General features: G+C 37.9%; 1 non-coding gene across 1 annotated transcript; it reads right to left on the bottom strand.

Moving 5' to 3' along the window:
- Positions 1 to 20,230: 20,230 nt before the first annotated feature.
- LOC118570144 lies at positions 20,231 to 20,333 on the bottom strand. Its single transcript, XR_004943139.1, has one exon. It is a non-coding gene; the product is annotated as a U6 spliceosomal RNA (small nuclear RNA).
- Positions 20,334 to 23,183: the final 2,850 nt, after the last annotated feature.

Here is a 23,183-nt window from a genome sequence, read left to right as displayed (position 1 = left end):
ATACAGAAGATGGAAACTCAATTCTGTCTCTCACCTGGCACAAAACTTAATTCCAAGTGTATTAAGGATATCAAATGTAAGACAGAAAATGATGAATCTGATAGATGAGAAATTATAGAACACACTTTAACTCAGTTACAAAGAACTCTCTAAATAGAACAAAAATGGCATAGGCATTAAGACAATCAATGTGACCTCATGAAGCTACAAATTTTCCATACAGCAAATTACACTAGAACTTGAAAAAAGAGCAAAAAAGTGGAAAGAAATCTTTACCAATTATACATTTGATACAGGATCAGTATCTAGAATATATAAAGAATTCAAAAAAATTAAACAAGAAAACAAACCTAAACAATCTCCAATTAGCATGGAGTTTCCTCAAAAATCTAAAAGAACTACCATATGATCTAGCTATACCACTTGGGTATACTCCCACAGGACTATACATCATATTTTCGAGATATCTGCTCATCCATGTTTATTGCTTCTCTACTCACAATAATCAGGGAATGGAAAACAGCCTGGATTTCCATTAACCAATGAATGGATATTGCATTATTCAGGTGTTAAGAAAATGAAACTATGAAATCCACAGGTAAATGATGGGGGCAGGAAATGATCATTCTAAGGTAACCCATACCTCAAAGACAAACATCGCATTTGTTTTCTCTCATCTGTGAATGTTAGTGTTGTGTCTTCAGACATGTGTATTTCATTTGGAATCCATGGAGGTTAAAAAATTACCAAGGGGAAATGGGGAGGAGCCTTCAAAATGCAATTAGGAAAGGTTAACCTGGAGTTGGGGAGCAAAAGGTAGAGTAGAGGAGGGAATATGGGGAAGGACAAGTAACACTAAAGTATTTTAGAAAAAGAAGTATGGAAACCTACTACAGAAAGTTCACACATGCACACACGCACACACACACACACACACACACACACACACACACACACACACACACCAGAGTTATAATGGAATTATTGTATAACAGGTCAACAATTCCTCTCATTCAGAGACTAACAAATAAAAAGCATAGTGCCACAATGGGTTACTCTTTTTAGAGTGGCCGGCTATTGAGGTCCCATAGACAGCCAAAACATTACAAGGTATTGTTGTTGCTTTTTGTTATAGCCTGTAACTTTTTAATACAATATTTTATTATTTGAGAATTTTTACATGCATTCACATTTTTTATGGCTGCCGCCAACACTTTTTAAAAAATTTTTTAATTAATGTTTTTTTTCATTTATTTTACATAGCAACTATAGATTCCCCTCCTTCCTCTCTTCCCATTCCCTCCTCACTTCCCTCTTCGCATCTACCCCTCCTTCCCATCCATTCCTCCTTTGTCTCTATTCAGAAAGGGGCAGGCCTTCCATGGGCTTGAACAAAGCATAATAGCCTATAAGTTAATAGTGAGAAATTATTACTGAAGCACCACATACTTCAGTCAAAGATTTTGAAGAAATCAAGCTGATACTGACTTGGAAGCTTCATCATAGCTAGCTAGCTTTCACAGTTCTGGAAGATGCTATGCATGAGACCAGAGGTGAAGAGTAATCATCAATTATACCCAACGATGAACCCTGTGAGATACAATAATGACTGTCTCAGCAAGACATGCTGAAACATATAATTATGGCATGAATGACATGGGAGTAACCACCCACTTCTTCATTAGATTTAAATCTCATTCCATAAGAGGAAACCCATACCTTGCACCATTATCAGGTCAAGAACCTAAGATTATATGGATCATAGGTCCTAGGAGAGTACCTGCTACTATTGTGTTGCTACAAGGACACATTGAAGCAACTCATAATGAGTTATTAGTATATCCATAGATAAAGGCATTTCTCAATCCTCATTTGAAAAGATTATATTTTCAGCAGATGGTGACTAACACAGAGGTCCACAACTGGCTCAGTATAGAGATTGACAGCAGAATGCTCTGTCCTAAAGGGAACATATGTACAATATTCCCTCTTCTAAAGCTCAGGAATCATTCATTCCTCTATAAATTCTAATAAGCTCATTGGTTCCCCTTCATGGACTTTGACCTTGGTTTGTCACTGGGACCTTACGGGGAGGAGTAGAAGTTGTATACTCTTCAAGAGAAGAAATTTTAACAACACCTGTGTTGATTGGGGCTTGTCTACTTGACACAAACCTCAACATATTAGGGAAGAAGGAAACTTAATTGAGAAAATGCCTACGTAAGACTGGTGAGTAGGCAAACCTATGGGGACATTTTCTTAATTAGTAATTGATGTGGAAAGGCACATCCCAGGATTATATGTGGCACTACCTCAGGACAGGTGCCTTGACTTGTGTTAGAAGGTAGGCTGAACAAGTAATAAGGAGCAAGTCAGTAAGCCATATGCCTTCACAGTCCCTGCTTCATCTCCTGTCTCTAAGTACCTGCCCTGATTTCCTTCATTGATGGAACATGACTTGAGCGTGGTAAGCAGAAATAAACCCTTTCCTCCCCAACTTGCTTTTGGTCATTATATTTTATCGCAGCCATAGTAATGCTAACTGAGACAACAAGTGTGGCTTAGGAGTTTTGCATCTGAATATTTCCAGAGAAGAATTAGAAACAAAAGTCTCAAATGTTCTTGGCCTGTATGTTTCCCTTCATTTTATGGATACAATGAACAAATAACATCACAAATTGCATGAAGACCCGATAGGTCCGTTTATACATATGCTATGCGCCTTGGGCAGCAAAGAGTATCTGCACAAAAGTGTTGTGGTTCCAGGAAAGCAGAGCAGCAGTATATATAGAGACAGAGAAAAGGGAACTCTTGCCAATGCTTTCTGCTAAAAAAACTGTCATACCTGTGCTCTGTTCTAATCTCTAGAGAGACTGACCTCCTAGAGAACAGTGTCCACAAAGTACAATTCAAATTATATGTTTTTGGATCATATTTTGATTGAAGAACAAATTCCATCAAAATGAATAAAAAACTCTTGGGGCTGGAGAGATTTCTCAGTAGTTAAGAGCACTGGATGCCCTTGTGGAGGACCTGGGTTCTGTTTCCATCGCCATATGGTAACTCACAATGGTCTGTAACTGCAGTCTCAGGGATTCCTTGGATACTGCACACATTTAGGACAAAGATATACATTCAGGCAAACACTCATACACATAAAATAAAAATGATTATATAATCTGTAAACATTGTTTTCGAGAAACATCCAAATTTTAGAATGAAAGGATTAAATTGTCAGTTTTACTTAGGGATGATTTTATACTAGTTTGCTGTAGTAATAGTAGTAGCAGTAGCAGTAGTAGTAGTAGTAATAGTAGTGTGTGTGTGTGTGTGTGTGTGTGTGTGTGTGTGTATGCGTGTGTGTGATGGAAGTATGTTCACTAATGTGCACACATGTGGAAGCAGGGGTCAGTGTCCATTATCTTCTTTAATCATTCTTCTTATCTTTTTAGACAGGGTATCAGGTTCTCTCACTGAACTGGAAGATCACCATGTTACCTAGGCTGTCTGGCCACTGAGCTCTCAGGATCCATCTGTCTCTGCCTCCCCAGTGCTGGGGTTAAAGATGCCATGGAGTGCTGGGGATCTGAACTCAGCCCCTCATGATTCTACAGTAAGGACTTTACTCACTGAGTAATATCTCCATCCTTTCACTTGTTTCTATTAATTAATTAACTAATTTTACTCACTGCTCACACTATTATTAACATGAACGCATCTTAGGCAGGAAGCACTTTAAAATTGTTGAAGTTGCATCTTTGCTTTTTAGGGTATGGATTTATATAAATATTCAAGGTGGTAGTTCAAAAAGACATAAGAAATAAAGTTTATTAAAAATAAAAATACAGAGAATAAGAGACATTGAGAAAAACTTGCTGGAAATTGAAATCTCTCTCTCTCTCTCTCTCTCTCTCTCTCTCTCTCTCTCTCTCTCTGTGTGTGTGTGTGTGTGTGTGTGTGTGTGTGTGTGTGTGTGTGTGAGACACCAGACTCCTTGCTCAGAGGTGGGTCTACAGAATTAAGAGGTTGTAAAAGACTTGGCACAACTCTACTTGGTTTTATGTTCATTCACTCTCATTGAATTTAATAGGTGTTTCAAAAAACCCATAAAGTATTTTCATTATATACCTTAACAGGTTAATGTTAGATTTCTTTGTAATTTTTTTCTGTCACCGAGGAGTCTCTGGTTCAGTATGTTTAAGGATTCATTGCAGAAAGAGGAAACGTTATTTCAGAGTGTGAGTACTGAATTGTGCAATTGACTGTATTTGTTTCTACTTACACGATGTTCTACATTTGAGTAAATATTCATGGATCTAAATATTTTGTACATACAATTATGTCAAGCTAAGTACTGGCTTGGTGGAGTAAGGGGAATGAAGTGAACAGTCAAAGATGGCTAAAATATACAAAATAAAAATACTCCCTAGGGACTGAGCAGGCACTGTCTGTAAGGTGTTCTTACTCTGCACACCGCCCTGGTGACTTCAGCTATTCATTTGTAACAACCCTTACTGGCAAGCCAGGATGAACTAGTGAGCACAGCTACACTGTAGATACAGGCATATAACAGCTATTCTCTTCTATTTTATTGTGGTAAGCCTCTGTGCTTTGAATGAGAATGGTTCCCACAAGCTCACGTTTAAATGCTCTTTCCTCAGTTGATGAACTGTCTGGGAAGAATTAGGAGGTGTGGCCTTGTTGAGGAGGTGTGACCTTGTTGGAGGAGGTGTGCCACTGGGGGTGGGTTTGGAGATTTCAAGAGCTGACATCAAGCCCAGTGTCTCTCTTGCTCTGCCTGCTGCCTGCAGATCAGGATGCAAAGCTCTCAGCCCTTCTTCAGTCACTATGTCTGTCTGCTTCCCACCCTGATGATCACAGATTAAGTCTAAAACTGTAATCAAACCCCCAATTAAATGCTTTCTTTGTAAGAGTTGTTTTGTCCATGGTGTCTTTTCACAACAAAGGAGCAGTGACTAAGATAAGGCAGCTTTATAGTCAGTCATAGTCAGGAATCCCCTCTGCTAAGTGTTAACATAAACAATGTCCTCCACAAACAAGAAGGCTTTTAAGTGAACGATATTTAAGGAGTTTCATGAAAACATGAAAGAATTGGATAATGAAGTGAAATAATACATGTTTATGAAGAAAAAATTAATTAGATATGGGTGGAGGAGATAAGGGTTGGTGTGAGGTAGCATATGGGTAGAGGGTAGGACATGTTTAGAGATCAGGGTATGGGTGGGGAACAGGGTGTGGATGGAAATGTGTGGCCAAAGCAAACTCTGGAAGAACATGCCCAGGTATAATAAAAGGCCAGGAATATGATAAGGACCTGGGGTGAAGTGTCCATGGAGGATATCCATGAGTGCTTGTCTATTCTTCTCTGTGTAGGTGAGATTTGTTCCAAGATCAAGCTAGATAATCTAATAACATATGCATGTACATGTAAAAGCAGTAGCCATCATCAAGCTTAACCACAGTGAACATAGGTGCTCCTCAGCTTTCCATTTCTACAAGATATCCAAATGAAGAATATTTCAAGAAAAAAAAAAGATTTATTTTGACTCAAGGCTTCCAAGGATTAGAGTACAGTTGCTTGGTCTTGTTGCTTTTGAGATTTCCAATATAGAATATCATAAGACCATGCAGGCCACCCAGAAAATGTCTGCAAAGCCAATGCCATGATAAGGAGAGGACTTGTTATGGTTTTTGGATAATTCCAGCTACCAAAGGTTGCCTTTTATCAAGCAGATGTTGTTAGGCCCTCAAGGATACAACTGGTGCCAATAAGCCTCTTTCTCAAGCACCTTACACAATCTCTTCTTTTCTAGATAAAATCCTAATCATTCCATTCATCCTTTGTTCATAGTGTGAACATGTATGTGTGCACATGTGGAGACCAGAGGAGAATGTCAAGTGTCCTATCATATCACCCTGAACCTGAAGTTTGTTACATTTCTGCCAGGCTGGCTGGCCAGAGAGATCCCAGGATCTATTTGATTTTTCCCCCTTTACCACTTGGGCTATAGAAACACACAAGTAAGCTTCCATTTTACATGGACTGGGAATCCAAACTCAGGCCCGCATATTGCACAGGAAGTACAGTTAATCATCGAGCCACCTGCTACACCCTCATGTGTTCTTGAAGTATGCAAGAGATGTCAAGGTTCCTATTATACACGCCTAAGCAACAATCCCATCTGTCCATTTGTTTCAAAATAACCCCCAACACCCTGAGGTTCACATCTATTTGACTTTGAGGAAGGAGGTCTTTTGTATTTCAGAATAGATGTCACATTTGGCAAAATTGTTTTGGTGGCATGGTTTAGGCAGAAGGGAATTGAGGAAAGAAACCAGCACACTAGAGAGAAAATGCTGCATGATCCTTCTGAACTCACTCCCTCTTTCCCTCTCCCCTCCCCCCTCCCCTCCTCCTTCTTGTCCTTCCTTTCTTCAATCTTCTACTCTTCTATTGTTTTCTCTTTTGTGCCAAAAGCGAAGGGCAGACTGCTTAGGAGATAATTCATGGACTCTGCAACATTTTGGAATCACACATCCCTCAGAAAACATAAAAACTATTATATTTCTGCCAAGAAAAATGTATATATACACAATACTTTATAAATAACGTTGAGAGAATTCACAGTCCATTTATAATCCTTGCATTAATTCTGAAGCTTTCAATTTATAAGCAGTTAAGAATCTCTGCTGGTAAATCTTAGGAACGGCACAGTGTTGGGATGGGTATGTGGACGTACGTAGTTAGATAGGGACAGGCAGCTAAAGGATTAGAGCTTGTGTGTATGTCAAGAGGGATTATTCAATTGAAAAGGAAAAAAATATTCTCTTTTGGATTTAGGGAGAATTTTACATACTAATTTGACTAAGTTACAGAAAGTTTATATTTAATCTTTCTTGAATTCCAAATCAATTTATATTTATTTTATTTTATGTGCTCTTTTTAGTATACCCATTTCTTATAAAGAAAATAATTTCTTTTCCATTTCTCTACTTTATATATATAACAAAGTATGAATGGGCTTTATCTTAGTGGACTGGACACATTCCTCTATTCAATAAGCGTTTGTTGAATGCTTCCTTGGAGCTGCTTCTGTACCGTGGACTACAGAGAAGAGTGAATAGGAATCATTCACAGAGCTTCGTGGAGAGAGGACAGGGAAAGCAGCAGGAATGAGGCAGCGGAGGTGCTCTGTGTCAGGTCATGTGCATGGCGTGCCCCATGCACAGGACAGCTGCCTCAGAGGTGTCACTTTACTTTTTTTGTGTGTGTGGTAACAATGCAGATTTAGTATTAAGCCTTTATAGTAAGACCTTACTTAAAAACCCAAACTTGCTTCATTTCTTCTATCTACACATTCCCAAGAGGCAGGAGTGTGAGCTTCAGCTAAATCAGACCTGGGCTCAAGTCTGGGCACTGGAGAGTGACAGATACATGATAGTTCCTCATGTGCTGAATCTGGTTTCTCTTAGAGACGTTGGTTTGCAATGCACAGTGGATAAGCTAATTGGCTTTAAATTGCCCAGGAAAGGACTTGAGCTAAAACCACCAAGAAACATTTATAAACGCTTGTCACTTTTGTCATTTTTGTAAGTGTTGTGGTTTTAAACTTTTGAACATTCACTTTGACTGGAAAACCTTGAAAACATCACCTGAATCCCTACATTGAACAGCAATAAGAATGAAGCAAAAGACAAAACCTTAATCAATACAGTCGTTGTTAGATAGTTAAGATTCATCATCATTTTGGAAGAGTTAATTGTGTGTAATGTAAGTCAAGCTCGGGAGAAGAGTTATAAAAGTATCAGTAGAAAATTTGCAAATAGAAAGCACAAGAAAAGTTGAGCATTTTTTAAAAAGAAAAACAACATTTGGGGTTTCTGTTTTCAGATGAGATGAGTTACAGAGATCAACTCTTTCCTTGAAACTACTGAAGGAACAGGATTCAAGGTATTGAACAATGATGTTCAGACAGTGGATATCAGCTAGCACAGGATAACGATTCCTGAGGGAAGGGACCAAGGTGAGCACATGTGAATCCTGCATCCCTGGTTCCTGCAATGCAAAGAGGAGGGACACAGGCAGAATCCGAGAGGCTCTCTCAATGGTTGAGGCAAAGCTGCAAGTTCAGGAAAATCATGGCAGCCAGAGTTCACCAGACCCAGCAACAGACATGAGAAAGCTTTAAAGAAGGTAATAAAACAAAGACAAGAGATAGATAGATAGATAGATAGATAGATAGATAGATAGATGATAGATAGATGACTGATACATAGATAGATAGATGATAGATAGATGATTGATCAATAGATAGATGATTGATGGATGATAGAAGATAGATAGATAGATAGATAGATAGATAGATAGATAGATAGATGGATGGATGGATGGATGGATGGATGGATGGATGGATAGATAGATAGATAGATAGATAGATAGATAGATAGATAGATAGATAGATAGAAGGTGGGAGAGAGACAGAGACAGAGAAACAGAAAGACAGAGAGACAGACAGAGAGAGTCTCCAGAAGTTGCTGGCAAGTCTTAGCTATTTATTTATTATTAGTATGCAATGTGAGTAAGCTCTGAGAAAATTGGAATTAAAAATACCTGAAAATATGAGAAGAACAGCTTCCAGGGTCCATGTGTTTAAGAGTGTTGTAGTGACATTATTAGTAAGAATCAAAGGATGGAACTTTGAAACTTTAGCAATAGAGTATATTTAACTGTAAACTAAAGAGCTTTCCTCATGTCAATCAAAGCTGAAAAGGAAGCTACAAAAAATTCAAGTATTTTCCAACAACTTATTGAAAATAAAGACAAAGATCAAACATCATTACAATCATACAAAAGCTTCCAACATTCAAGTAAGTTTATCAATGTTAGGTATCAAACTTTAAATTTAAAAAAAAAAAAAGGAAGAGTTGAGTGATAATGACCTATGAATGATGAGTAAAAGAATCAGTAGAAATATACCCAGGTGATAGAATCAGAAGATAATATATAAAAATATTATCATTATACTCTATGTATTTTTCTTTGGCAAAATACCTGACAATATTACCTTTGGGAAGGAAGAGATTACATTTGTTCACAGTTTGCCAGCATGTCCATCATGGCAGGGAGGCCTAGCAGTGAGAGTAGGAGGTGGCTAGTCACCTTGCATCTGCAGGGAGACAGATGAACACTAGTATCTGCTATCTTTTCCTTTTCTTCAGTCTGGGACCCCAACCCATCGAATGGCTTTCTTCATAACGAGGGTAGATATTGTCTCCTCTGCTGAGCCTCTCTGACAACTTCCTAGTTATACCTAGAGGGGTGTCTCCTGGGTGATTTGAAACCTAGTCAAGTTGACAGGGAAGATTTACCACCCTTGAAGAATTTAAAAAAATTGAAAAACAAATTTCTAGAGATAAAAAATAATGTCTGTTATTAGAAGTAGAATATTTGGATGATTCGTTTTATGGTCAAGACTTACAGCACACACTGGACCGACTCTCCCTTACTGAGTATAGATAAAAACAGATGGAAAATATGAGAGAGTTTCATGGTTGTGGTAAGTTTCATCATGGACTTTTGGCCCACTGTGACATACATTTATTGGTGCTGTCTGTGCATATGCCACAGTACAAGAACAAGTCCAACGTGTACAATGATATTGCATGGGATTGCTTCCCCCAAACATACCTCCAAGATGTAGGTATAGGGCCTAACCCTGAAAAGCACACCAAGAACTTGGCAACAAAATCCAAGGCTACCATTCAGGTTCCAAAAAGGCCACCAGGGAGCAATCAATCACTGAGACCTGTGAAACACCATGTTTGAAAATTTTTAATTAGTTGGACAGTGTTACTAAGAAGGTCCTTTGGGATCTCCACATTGCAGTTCACCAAGTTCGTGGATTGCTAAAGGGAAAAAAGTTAACTTTTATCATTTACCAAAGATTTAAAGAAGACAGAGTTTCATAATGTTATATTTGAAATGTCCAGGTATAATTCAGTATTACTTGACAATGGAAGAAAAGAAAAACCTCAATTCATGGTGATACATGCTCGTATTGAAACTATGCATGCTGGAGTAAGTCTTTTACTGCAAGGAAAATGCAAAACACCAAGTACAGAGAAAACAAAACAAAACAAAACACAAACAAGAACACATGAAATTGGGAGGGGAACAGGTTGGGGAAAACAGAAGGGTGTGGAGGAAGGAAATTGGGGCTATAGATACGGTCAAATTTTATAGTGTACATGCATATTTTTAAAATTAAAAGTATTATATTTCTGCTCCAAAACAAGGAAAGAGAGAAATCAAAGAATGAAAATTAAATAAAATAGTATACAATTTCAAAAGTAAATCTTAACATTGAATGTGGACATGGCATGACCCATAATTACAGATGTTTAAACATTAACAGACTGAAAACATGGTCTGCATTTGTTAGAGTTGCCAATAAAAACTAATAAAAATCAATAATTAATTAATCAATGGAACTGGCTCATATGATTATGGAGATTGACATATATGCTGATATGTGTAAGTAACAATGTCAGGCAACTGAATAATCAAATATTTTATAATGTAAAGTAAAAAGGGCTGAAAAACCCAGGAAATCAGATGATGCAGTCTAGGGCAAGAGCAAGAAGTCCTGAGCAGGGTGGTACCACACATGTATGCAATCTCAGCACTTGGGAAGCACAGATGGGAGGATTGAGCCTTAGAGAGACTTTGTTTCAAAACAAATCAACAAGCAAGCAAAGGAAAACCATCTATCAGGCTTGAGAGCAAGCAAAATTCAACACTCTAATTCAAATGCAATGTTGCAAGTTGGGTCCAAAATCAGATTAAAAATGTCAAGGTGGGAAGGTACTCAGGTCTCCAACTGACTGTCTGTGGTCCACCTGTGATGGGTAATCAGTCCAATGCAAGCATGACAGTGCTAAACCATGTTAATAACTGCAATACAATAACAGTAAGGGATTTCAGTACTCCACTTTAAGTCACAGACTTATTTTCCAGAGAGGAAAATCAACAAGGAGACAGTGGATTACTCCATCTCAGGTCAAATGGATTTGATAGGCACAGAAGATGCCCCTTCTCATAACAGCAGGACAAAGTGCTCTCATGTGCACACAGAAGTTTCCTGAGTATAGAACCCATGAGCTCACAAAGCAAGCCATAGTGAGTATACCACAAATTCTGCTAAGTATTGCTTCTGTCCAGAGTGGCATGAAACTGGGAATCAATAATCCAAAGCATTTCAAGAAATTCAGAATGCATGGGAATTAAGCAGCATTCTCCCAGACAACTGATGAGTAAAGAAGTTAAAGGAGAGATTTTTAAAATACCGAGTCAAATTAAAACAGATTTACAGCACACTAAAATGTGTTGGGTACAGAAAAATCAGGCCTAAGAGATGTTTATAGCAAGAAATGCTTGCATCAAGCATAATGTAAGATCCCAACAAACACAGGTGAAAATTGTCTCAAGTATCTCAAATCAATAGAAAAAAGCAAGTGGAGGCTTGTTTTTAAATGATAAACAAAATCCTCATACCACTACCTGGATTAACACAAAGAGAACAAACTGAATAACAAACAAAAGAAATACTGTAATCACCAAGTCTAGATATTGTGCGAGAAAATTATTTTCTACGGAAGGACTGGAGAACCCAGTGAAATGGGTGTGTTACTAGACTCACAGAATAATGAAGAAGAAACTGGGAGTCTTGGCAAGCCAGTGACAAGGAAAGGTACTGAATCATGAATCAATCCCTTTTCAACCTCTCAAAGAAAGGTCCTAATTACACTGCAGAAAACAAAGGCTCATGGGGCTCAAACAGAAACATGGTACAGGGGACAGAACACAGAACCCAGAGCCAAGTGTTCACATATACAGTGAAGTGACCTTTAAAAGTCAGGAACACAGAATTAAGAAAGGACAGTCCATTTTATAATTTATTGATGAATTCAATAAATTTGGAAAAATGAATATTCACTGGACAAAGAATGAATTTGGTCATTTCTTAGACACTGTATAAAAATTAACTCAAAATGGACTCAAGACATTAAATTATTAAAAATACAAAAGAATGTATCCTGGAAAAAGGCGGCCAGCCTTGGTTTTGATGAAGTATGTTTTGATTGATCTGTGAAACACAGGAAATGAGGGCAGAAATAGATGTGTGACGTGTGTCAAATCAAAAGTAAAGAGTCAGTTTATAGAACTGGAGAAAATACCCATATATCCGATGAGGAAACAAAATAACCTAAAAGTAGAAAACAGGTGAACCTCATTTAAAAAGTCAAAAGTCCACAGCAAGCATTTATCCTAGTTTTTGACCCACAAGACACGAAATCCATCCTTATACAAAACCTGACATGTTGGGGTCAGGATAGATGGCTCAGCACACACAGCTTTTGGAGAGGACCCAAGGTCAGTTCCTAGCATTTTTGTTGGACTGGTCACACAACCACATGTATCTCTAGGTCCTGAAAATTCTGGACTCTGCTGGCAACTGTACTCACATGTATACCTCACAAGGCACAAAATTTACATAATCAAAATAAATTTAAAAAGTGATGCAAATAACTACAGGGTATTTATTCATGAAAGAAACCAGAAACCACAAATGTCCTTCAACTGTCAATAGGATGAATAAATAAGTCCTTAGTTCTTGAGAGTGGATTCCAAAAAAATAAAATATAAAAACCTGAGATGGAAAGTGTCACCCTATTTTTTGTTACCAGTAACATTTTATCACTAATTTTGTACTTTGCTATTGACAGCATCTATTTACATATTCCTCAATTTAATGTGAGCCTCTCTTCTTTTGACAACATTTCTGTTACATTTATTTTAAGTTTTTTTTTTTTTTTTTTTTTTTTTTTTTTTTGTGTGTGTGTGTGTGTGTGTGTGTGTGTGTGTGTGTGTGTGGTGTGCTGACACCATGGTGCACATGTAGTAGTCAGAGGACAACTTGGGGGTGCCAGTTCTCTCCTTCACCATCACCATGATGGTCCCTGGGATCAATGTCAGGTTATCAGGTGTGTCAGCAGTGTGTTTATACACTGAGTGACTCTTCTGATCAACCCTACTGTACACTCTTCTTATGAACTACACTTGGAACTTGCTTTTCTCTCCTGCTTCCCAGCTTTTGATAAATGTTTGCCAGTGGTGTGAGTAATTCTAATGTTGACCACCTTTGGGAGTACTATGGGAGGAGGAACACCTTGTCTGTATATTTTACTTCCCATAGATATAATAGTATTCTGAAAGCAGATTTCATTGGTATTCGAAATGGATGGAGCTATGCATGAATTCCCTAACCAGTGTTTAAACACAGCATTCAACATGATCCCAAGACCTCGAATACCTTCCTGAGAGTTATAGACAATTAGGTTAACTTCTTAAACGAGCAAAAAGTGTCATCTGCAATGTTTCCTGTAAACTCACATGTCATGGGGATAACAGAGTCATCCTCATTTATGAAAGATCATTTCTTCCATACTTTATGATTATTAATATTGTCTTAGGTGTTGAGTACAACTACAGACAGGCTAGAGGAATCTTGTAGGAGCCACAACTGGTATTGGCTTCTGAACACAGTCCTTCCAAGGGTTACCATACACAGTTGGTATGTGACTTATTAGTGTACATTGAGAGATGGTTGCTTTTCATCCCTAGGGCATTGGCTAAATTATTTCCAAATACGTCCATTGGAATCGTTTGATTTTTTTTTTTAATTTAAAAGCCCAGACCATATTTGAAACTAAATTAGGATCTTTAAATTTGGAACTGAGGCAAGATTATTTTTGAAGTTTTTAATTTTCTTGGTTGAGTCTAGCAAGTTTGGAACCTCCTAGTACAGATTCAAAGATAATGTATTACTATTAAATATGAATTATTTATAGGAAATGATAGGCACTCTGAGAAAATAAAAAAGGGAAACAGAAATGTAAATTCTAATCCAAAATACAGAAAGACCTACAGGCATTGGGATTTAATTAAGCTTTTTAGGATCAGAGAGAAAAATTTTAAAATAAACATTTTAATTTTTTTCTTTCACAATTCTACACACACACACACACACACACACACACACACACACACACACCAAGATGAACTTTGGTCATATCCTCTTGCTGTCCTCTCTTCTTTCCTTTTTCCATTTTTCCCAGTGAATCCCTACTTCACCTCTGCAATCATTGCTTCTACTTTTGTGTCTTTTTTTCTCTTTCTTGCTCTTTTTTTGTGTATGGCCCACCTATCCTATGGAATTCTATTTGTCTATAAAGAAAAGTGAAATCCTGATATTTACAGGTAAGTGTGTAGACCTAGAAACTATTATACTGAGTAAGGTAACCAAGACCTAGCAGGGCAAACACTACATGTCCTTTATTATTTGTGCATCCTACCTCTACGCCTTCAGGTGAGAGCATATACTCTGAAGTAGCTACAGACACCAGGGACAGTAAAAGGGGTCATGTAAGGGAGGTAGAAGGGGATCTGCAGAGGGGACTACTAAGGCACAGTGCTAACAAGTGGAAAAGTGGGCACAGAGTATGAGCTCTGACTGGAAATGGGGAGGAAGGATAGCAAAGAGGGGATAGTGGGGACAAATAGCTTTAAGGGTTTCTGAAAAAGCTATAGGGAAACATAATTTTATGTTTACGTAAAAAATATATTACATATTGAAGTTATACCAGTTGGGGTGATAATCTTCTCTCTAAGAACAACATGCTGTTTAACAAAAAACCCAGTGCAGGCTTGGGTATGTGCCCTTTGAGTTGCTGGTTGGCAGAGTCCAACATCCCAAACAATATTTCTCATTTTCAATCTCCTTTTTTGAGTGTGTCATGTCATCCTCATCATTTCTATTCTATATGGTCTTGGTTACCACCATAATCATCACACATTGTCTTGAATCTGTACAAAATATTGTAGGTGGTGTATGACACTTTCTCACTTTATGTGTAATGAGGTTAATGAAGATATAACTATCAAACATTGTTTAAATATAATTTTAATTCTGTGCAGCCTAAACTAACATTTTATGAGTTACTGTGTATTATGCTATGTATATGAAAATTTATTTTTAAAGTACTTAGAAAATAGATCCAATAATACTTTTATTTTATTTTATTTTATATTTTATTATATATTTAAAAATAAGTAGACAGGATTTTGAATATTTCTAATACAAAGATAATAAATGTTAAGTAATGATTGTGCCAACTACCTTCCTCCATCACTACTGCCATACATGAATTTAGATGTCATAGCCTATCCCATAATTATATACAGGGATTTTATGTAAAAGCTGAAAATCAATTTAACAATAAATTGGAGAACTGTTACGATGGCAAGAGTCAACTATTCATATTTCATTTCGTGAATCTCTAAGTCTCCTGTTTTAGGAGTTACATAGTATTGAATAAGAGAACTGGGTACCAATTCTTACTTTAAATAGAAGAGCAAAGTTTGGAGTCTATATTAGAAGAAAATCTTATTTTTATACAATGAATGTGATACTTTTCCAACTTGCTCTTTTTTTGGAGTCTTGTAGGAAAATTCTAACTGCAACAATGTGTTTGACCAAGGATGTTTCAGTAGCTTAAGAAACCATCACAGCTTCCAGCTCTGCAAGCCCATCTTTCCTCTGTGAATGACCTTGTCCCTGAGATCTTGCATGGAGAATAATCCAAAACCCCTCCCTACACACTCACTCCTATGTTGTGTTAAAGAGTCAGCAAACTTAATGCCAATTGGAATGTGTAAAGACTAAATATAGACCAGAGACTGAATGGAGCACCTGGACGCACAACACAGCACAGCACTCGGCATCATCTCCTTCTCTTCCTTTCTGTTTATTTTTAGCAGGGAGGGAATGGTTTTGTACAATGCCTGACAGCTGCTCACTAGGCAGATCAGAGAGAGGAATGGGGTGGAATATGGGTCAAAATTGCAGAGTGGGTGCCAGGAGTGCTAGATCTTACGTTTTGTTCACCAACCTTGAGTGGCTTAAGGATTTAATTTCTTTCTGCTATTCCAAGCCTTTGCAGGCTCCAAGGTGCTGTGAAAAAAAAAATTTGTTCAAACAAACTCTCAGTGACTGTGACCAGACTATAGACTTGTGGGATTGTTAAGGTCACGTGTTTGCTTTAAAATCATCTACAATAAACAATGTTCATCACTGTCTCTTCAATGCCACCCAGTAAAAGATGAAGGCATATATAGCATAGAAGAGCCGACTTGTTGAGGAAATCCAAGTTAAACAGACCAAACTTAGTGAATGAATATCCTTGGTGAGGTTGAAATCATATCTTCAGTTAGACAGATCTCCTATGATGACTTTGCCCTTAGGACTTTCAATTTAATACTATTTACCTCATCCAGGCATGAGCCGTACAATCAGCCATGTACATTGTGGAAATGTGGTTCATGGCAACATTTGATAACTCATGGTTACCTAGCATCCAGGACAGCTTTCATCTCACCAGTGATAGATACTTAGAAACATGATCTCTTTGTTCAGGTTTGGACTTTCTGAAAGCTGCAAGGCTTTCAGTTGCTGATGTACATTTCACTTAGTTAATAGCAGCACTTAACAAAATGAGTCATTTCCAGCATCAATCTTAAACTATGCTGGGTCTTCAATACACACGACTTCTTTCCTGGGTCTGTATGTTGTTGCACTATAAGATAATAATGAGATAACTGCTTCTTTCAAAGAGATCTTTTTATATTCCAGTAAGAGAGGAGTTTGTAATTCCTCATACTTCAATGGTGATGACTCTAGTATTTCAATTCAGCGTGAGTCTCTTTTGGAATGATGTAATACTGATGGTGTTGGCTTACTTTCTGGTAGAGACATGTGATTTGATTTTAGGGATTTTTTTTTTAACTTAAAAATTCTGAAATAGTTTTGCCCTCTATCATATGTTACTGCTTTTAACATTAACCCAAGGAAATGAAGTAGTAGACAATGGTCTGTTAGTGAGAGTGTAACACAGAGACAGAATGATGCCCTTAACTGGACTCCATTACAGTTGGTCACCTGAGACTCCATGATGAAGCTGAGCAACCACTTGTGTAGCTTGTAGAGACTGGGGAAGGCAGAGCCAACATCATGTTATATTTCAAAAAAATAAATGGCATATGGTCAGTATATGTGATTGAAATACACTTCTATGGCAAGCCCTTGAGATGCCACAAGCCTATGCCTATACTCAGCCTGGCATGCTTGGGGGTTGACATGTTACTCCAGGAGGAAATTTATTTCAGTGGAAAGATAGGGATCCTTGTGGGCATTTCAATCAGCATGGATGACAACATCATAGTCCACTTCCCCTGTGAGTTGTTTTTGATGAAGTCTTTTCCACACAAATCAGAATACCAACACCAGTATACCAACTCTCCAGTATTCCCCAGGCATGAAGTTCAAAGCGGAATAACGTGTTGAGAAGTCGGTGCCTATGAAGTGATAATTTTCACTGTTTGTGAGTAAGGCACACTTCAAACTCATCTAGTCTCACAATGATTCAAGCTGATTTCAGATACTGAAGTCCAGGGAGAACAAAAGCTTTATAACTCCTGACTGGAAGCAATGTGAATAACAAAGTACAATGTCATCTGCTAACAAAGGATTTTTGGGGTAAATAAAATTTATAGTGTTAGGCACAAAGAAAATTAATCTAGAAGATAAGGATAACAATAAGTTAATATTCCAGAAAAAAAATCAAACAGTTATTCATCTGTTTTGTTGTTGTTATTTTTCAAGTGGAAAGTAGAAAAAAAAAAAAAGATTCATTCCATATATCTACATTGGGAGGAGTACCAGAAGAGCTCCAGCAAATCTCACTTATCTGTGGTTGGGGTCCTGAAGAGAGATCAAAGTTCAAATAGAGAGCCAAAAAGATGCAAATTCAAGCAGTCCAGATTGAGAGCTTTCATTAGACCTTGATAAACTAACTCTCACTACCAAAGGAACTGTCACCACTTTCTCCTAGCAAAAATCACTGATACCAGAAGCCAACTTCTCATGGAAAACCTAGTTATTATTGACCATAGAGAGTGAAGAGTTGTGGATATAATGGGTTAGCTCCTTACTGAAAGAGCTGACTGATTTCTTTTGTTTGTATTTTGGACACACAGTCCCCAATCCACACTTTCTTAAAGGACTTATGTTAGAGATGGAATAAACTAATTTATCTCTAAGACACTAAGACAGTGGTTATCAGCCTGTGGGTCTCGCCCCATTTGGGTGTTGCATGTCAGATATCCGGTATATTAAATATTTACATTTCAATTAATAACACTAGCAAAATTACAGTTATTAAGCAGCAATGAAATAATTTTATGGTTGGGGGTCACCACAACATGAGGAACTGTAGTAAAGCATCACAGCATTAAGAAAGTTGAGAACCAATGCTCTAAGACCAGACCTGCATACTTATACACCTAGGCACATTGCTATTTAGACTTTCGAGAGGTCACATCTTTACCCCAGCTGAGTCAACACATTGGTTGGCCAGATGTCAAACACTGACTCTTAAGGGAAAAAAATACTTAACAGAGAGAGTCTCCAAGACATAGAGTATACTTTCTCTCTCAATGAGTGTGGGTTGGAGTTAGCATTCTTTTCTAATACGTGATAGGTAGATGCAAGGGACGGAGGTAACCATGGTGTGAGATGCCTGTGTGGACAGTGCCTTGTTCTTTCTTGTCACAGGTCAGATATCCAATGCCCAACAGACCCTCATCCCATGGAGGTATAGGAAATTGGGAAGGGAGGCTTTAAAAAGTATGATCTAACTAGAGGTCTATAAGTCACTGGGACATGTTCTGTGTAGTGTAGTGGAGAGAGAGACAGAGAGAGAGAGAGAGAGAGAGAGAGAGAGAGAGAGAGAGAATGTGTGTGTGTGTGTGTGTGTGTGTGTGTGTGTGTAGAAGCCAGTAGTTGACTTCAGCTTAATTAAATTAATTTTTTTATGTTTTAATTTATTTTCAGACAGCATTTCTCTGTGTAGCCTTCACTGTCCTCTGTAGACCAGGTTGGCCTCAGACTCAGAGTTCCTCTTGCCTCTGCTTCCTGAGTACTGGAATTAAAGGCATGTATCACCACCATCAGCATATCTTTCTTTATTGCTCTCCACTTCATGTTTTAAGAAAGGTTATTTTGCTCAAGTCCATTAGTTAGTCTAGATCAGCTGGCCAATGAGCTCCAAGGATGTACTTGTTTCTGGTTCCTCACACCCAGCTTTGAGGTTACAAATGCAAGCTTCTGTGCTTGGCTTTTATACATGTGCTGACGATCACATCCATGTTCTTGTGCTTATGTGGCAGGCACCTTAGTGACTGAACCATCTCCCTCATCCTGGGGCTATGTTTTTGAAGGTGAGACACCAGCTGCCTTCTCCCTGTCCCCTCTCCCAGACATGAGCTAAATAATTTGGGTCTCATGCTTTCACTATAATATAGTGTTTTGACACAGGCCAGATGCTGTAGAGTCAATTTGCTGTGGAGGAGAATGTTCTGAACTGTGAGCTGAAGTAAATGTTTCTTTATAACTTGATTATCTCAGGTATTTGTTAGAGTACTAGAAAGCTGGCTAACAAACACCCTCGTCTGTCTATCTCTTTTCATTTTCTCTGGGTTTTCTCGTTCTGAGCATCATGTGGTGGAGTGAAGCTGCCAGTTAATAGGTCACAAGGTTCCGACATACAGTGTCCACGTGAGTGAATTTCTAACATTCATATCATCTCTTGTTGACTGTTGAGATGTTTGTTACACCAGCAAACACGGTATTTTCAAACTTATAAAGACCCATAAGATAGGCCAGAAGTACTAAGATCCTAGACTTACCCACTCTATGAGACAGTCTGAGTTTATTACCATCAGATAGTAAGCTAAGATGTGGGCCAACGTGTTACACCAACAGTAGAGAGCTGACACAATTTTAGTGCCTTTAGAAGCCTAAGGAGGCTGGTTTGCCCAGGCACACCTCCTAGTAATTCTTTTAAAATAGGTGTTTTTTAATAGTTATTTACTTATGATTTATTTATCTTGTGCATGTTTGTGGGTGCATGTGCATGCCACAATATGTGTGTGGTTACCAGGGCAGCTTGTGGAAGATGGGGATCCTGGGAATCTTAGATTGACAGGTTTAACGGCAAGTGCCTTTAGCAACTGAGCCATGCCACCAGCTCCTGCCAAATGATACACTTCATAAATCTGCATGCATACTTGTGCAGGGGCTAGGCTAGTCTTCTCTATACCAGTCCACCTTTAGTGTATGTGCTGCTAAAAGAACTTCTGTTCCCTTTTTGAAGCTCTCCTCATTCATCCAACTTGGGGAGCTGAGCTTCTTACAACTTGGACTCCTGTTCACTCTGGGTGTAGGTGATCTATGTGGCTGGCAGAGCTTCAAGTGAAATTAGCCATTTAGAGACTATGATAAGGTTTCTTGACCTTGGCACTATCTGAATTTTGAGCAGAGTAATTCTTTGTCTTGAAGGGCTGAAATGTACACAGAAGAATTCTCAGTAGCATCCATGCCATGTATGTTCAAGAAGCCAGAAATGTCTTACAGGTGTGACAAAAATATCGGATATTGCCAGATACCCTCAAGAGAAATAACTTCAAAGAACTTGCTTTGGCAATTCAGATTGAAACACTTGATCATCTACCTAAGGGTTAGTGAAGGTCTCCTATAGGACAGTGTGATCTGTTCCTATGGACACCTCAGACTGTATATGTCCAACAGGTTCATAACCTGTATCTTTTCATGCTGGGACCCAGTCACCAGGAGGATTATGAACATAATTAGATGCAATCACTTAATGCCCAAAGCTCAAATCCTTACCTATGTCTCAAACCCCCAAGTTCTGTCTCCTTTCTCTATATAAATTCAATATAGCTAACTCTTCTTGGTTATTGACCTGGAATTGCTTTTAAAATTGTGTTTGTAGCATCATTCAGGCTCCCTATTCCCCTATGTGGCCATTTACTGGCTCCTTGCATCTGAAGTAAGACTCATCTTTCATGTAATTTGTCGGTTCTAAGTCTGTGGTTGCATGTCAGTGAAAATGTCACTTCTTCAATGAATCCCTCCTTGATTCCCTCAAACTAGCTAGCCCCTCTGAACCTGCCTTTCCTTTCTAACAATTACAAACACGTTTACTCAAAGTCTAAACTTAATGGTTTCCACATCATCAATAATTATTCTCCATGAATGAGGGGTGTATATTCATGTCTAATCGTTTGGTGTGACTTATTTCTAGGTCACTGCTTGTAAGAGATGGATGAAACATTTGTTCATTAAAAAAATGACTACACAAACAAAACAAGGGCAAGAAATTGTACTTTATGCTAATAAAGCCTACAAACATCCCTTTGTGAGTTCCAGTATTCCCCTGTATTTTTGTGCAGCTCTCTACCAGGCTTTTCATTCAGGAAATGGACTTCCAGCTTCAGGTGTAAGCTTCACTCTTCTTCTAGAGACAAAGCATGATTGATCAAGAATTCCTAAAACTGTTATTAGAGTGAATGAACCAGCCAGTGAATCTGTGTTTAGCAGGAATGGTAATTTGTAAATGGAGTGAACTTTTGTCTTGATAAGTGTCAAAATACTTCAGTTTTACAGGCACAAATGAAGATGCCATTTTCCCAGTAATAATCATAAAAAACAACAGGTATATTTGAGTATATTGACAATGTTCTGTGTGACTACAAGTGACATGACAATTGAAACGTAAGAAAGCTGACAAGGACAGTTGAAAAAAGTGTTCCTGTCACTAATTTGAAGGAACCCTTAGATGCTAGTAAGAAATGGGAGAGGGAGGATCATTTGCTAGAAATAAGAAAAGGATGTGCAAAAGGTATACTATATCATAAAATTTGAAACAGTAAAATATCAGGGAAATCTTGTGTATCCTGTACTAATTGATTGACTAAGAACTGTATCTCCAAAAAGATCATGTTGACAATAAAACATTTCCTCACTGACATAGACACATGCATATTTGTAAACACATTTCCACACGTGAATATTACAAAAATATCTGCATTAATATGTGCAGTACACATGCTCATTGAACTCGATTTGGATAGCATGTTAAGATTTGTTCTTATGGGTGCATCATGAACTTCTTTATGTAATTCATTTTAAAAAATCTGTGTATAAGTGTGCATGTATGTGTGCATGCATGCGTGTGTGCATGCAGACAGGAGCATGTCACTACATGGTTGTTGAAGTCAGAGTGCAGGTTCACTTTCTCCTTGTTTGAAACACAGTCTCTTGCTGTATATGCCAGGCCAGCTGGACTGGAATCTTCCTGGATATTCCCCATCTTCCAACTTGTAAGTGTAAGAGCACCAGAATTATAGCCTCACCCTATTGGGAATGATTTCACGTGGGCTGTGAGGATCTGAACTCAGATTTTCATGCCTGCACAGAAATCACTTTGCCCATAATATTCACCAAGCATCTTCCAGTTTGTTTAACTCTTGGCTGCTGAGGTTTGTTATTAACCTAGATTATTTACAATCCATAGCTATTTCTTTTATTACAGTTAGAAAAGCTAGATTTAGTCTGAAAAAAAAAAAAAAAAAGCCCAGGATCATTTTTAAAGATCTTAAGTGTGAGCTGCTGAGATGCTTCAGTGAGTAAGGCTCTTTCCATCAAGCTTGATAACTTCAGTTCAGTTCTTGACACCCATGTGGTGGAGAGAGAGACTGACTCCTGTACTAAGTCCTCTGGCCTCCACTGGTCACCTATGGCAGATATGTGTACATACCCACACATATGCACATACACAATGCACATTGAAACATGCACACAGGTGTACAGAAACACACATAAAGATAATAAATAAAATGTAATACACTTTTTAAAATGTCTTTATTTTTTCCAATAAAAGAATATACTAATAATTTCCATTAAGATTCTGTCTGATGGAAATATTTCTTGAATAATTCAAACACTGTTACTGTATACTTTCCACATCTTTCTTCCATAAACTCCCTCAAACTCCCATACTAGTTTTTAATAATATAATTTTACATTCTTCATACAACTATCAAAGTTAGTACTTTAAACTTTCCCCAAACTCATCCATCACATTAGTAGGGAAAATTGGAGTATGCTTTCCCATTCCCAAAG

This window comes from Onychomys torridus, chromosome 18 (assembly GCF_903995425.1).
Source record: "Onychomys torridus chromosome 18, mOncTor1.1, whole genome shotgun sequence".
Classification (NCBI taxonomy): Eukaryota; Metazoa; Chordata; class Mammalia; order Rodentia; family Cricetidae; genus Onychomys; species Onychomys torridus.
This window is presented reverse-complemented; position numbering and strand designations above follow the sequence as displayed.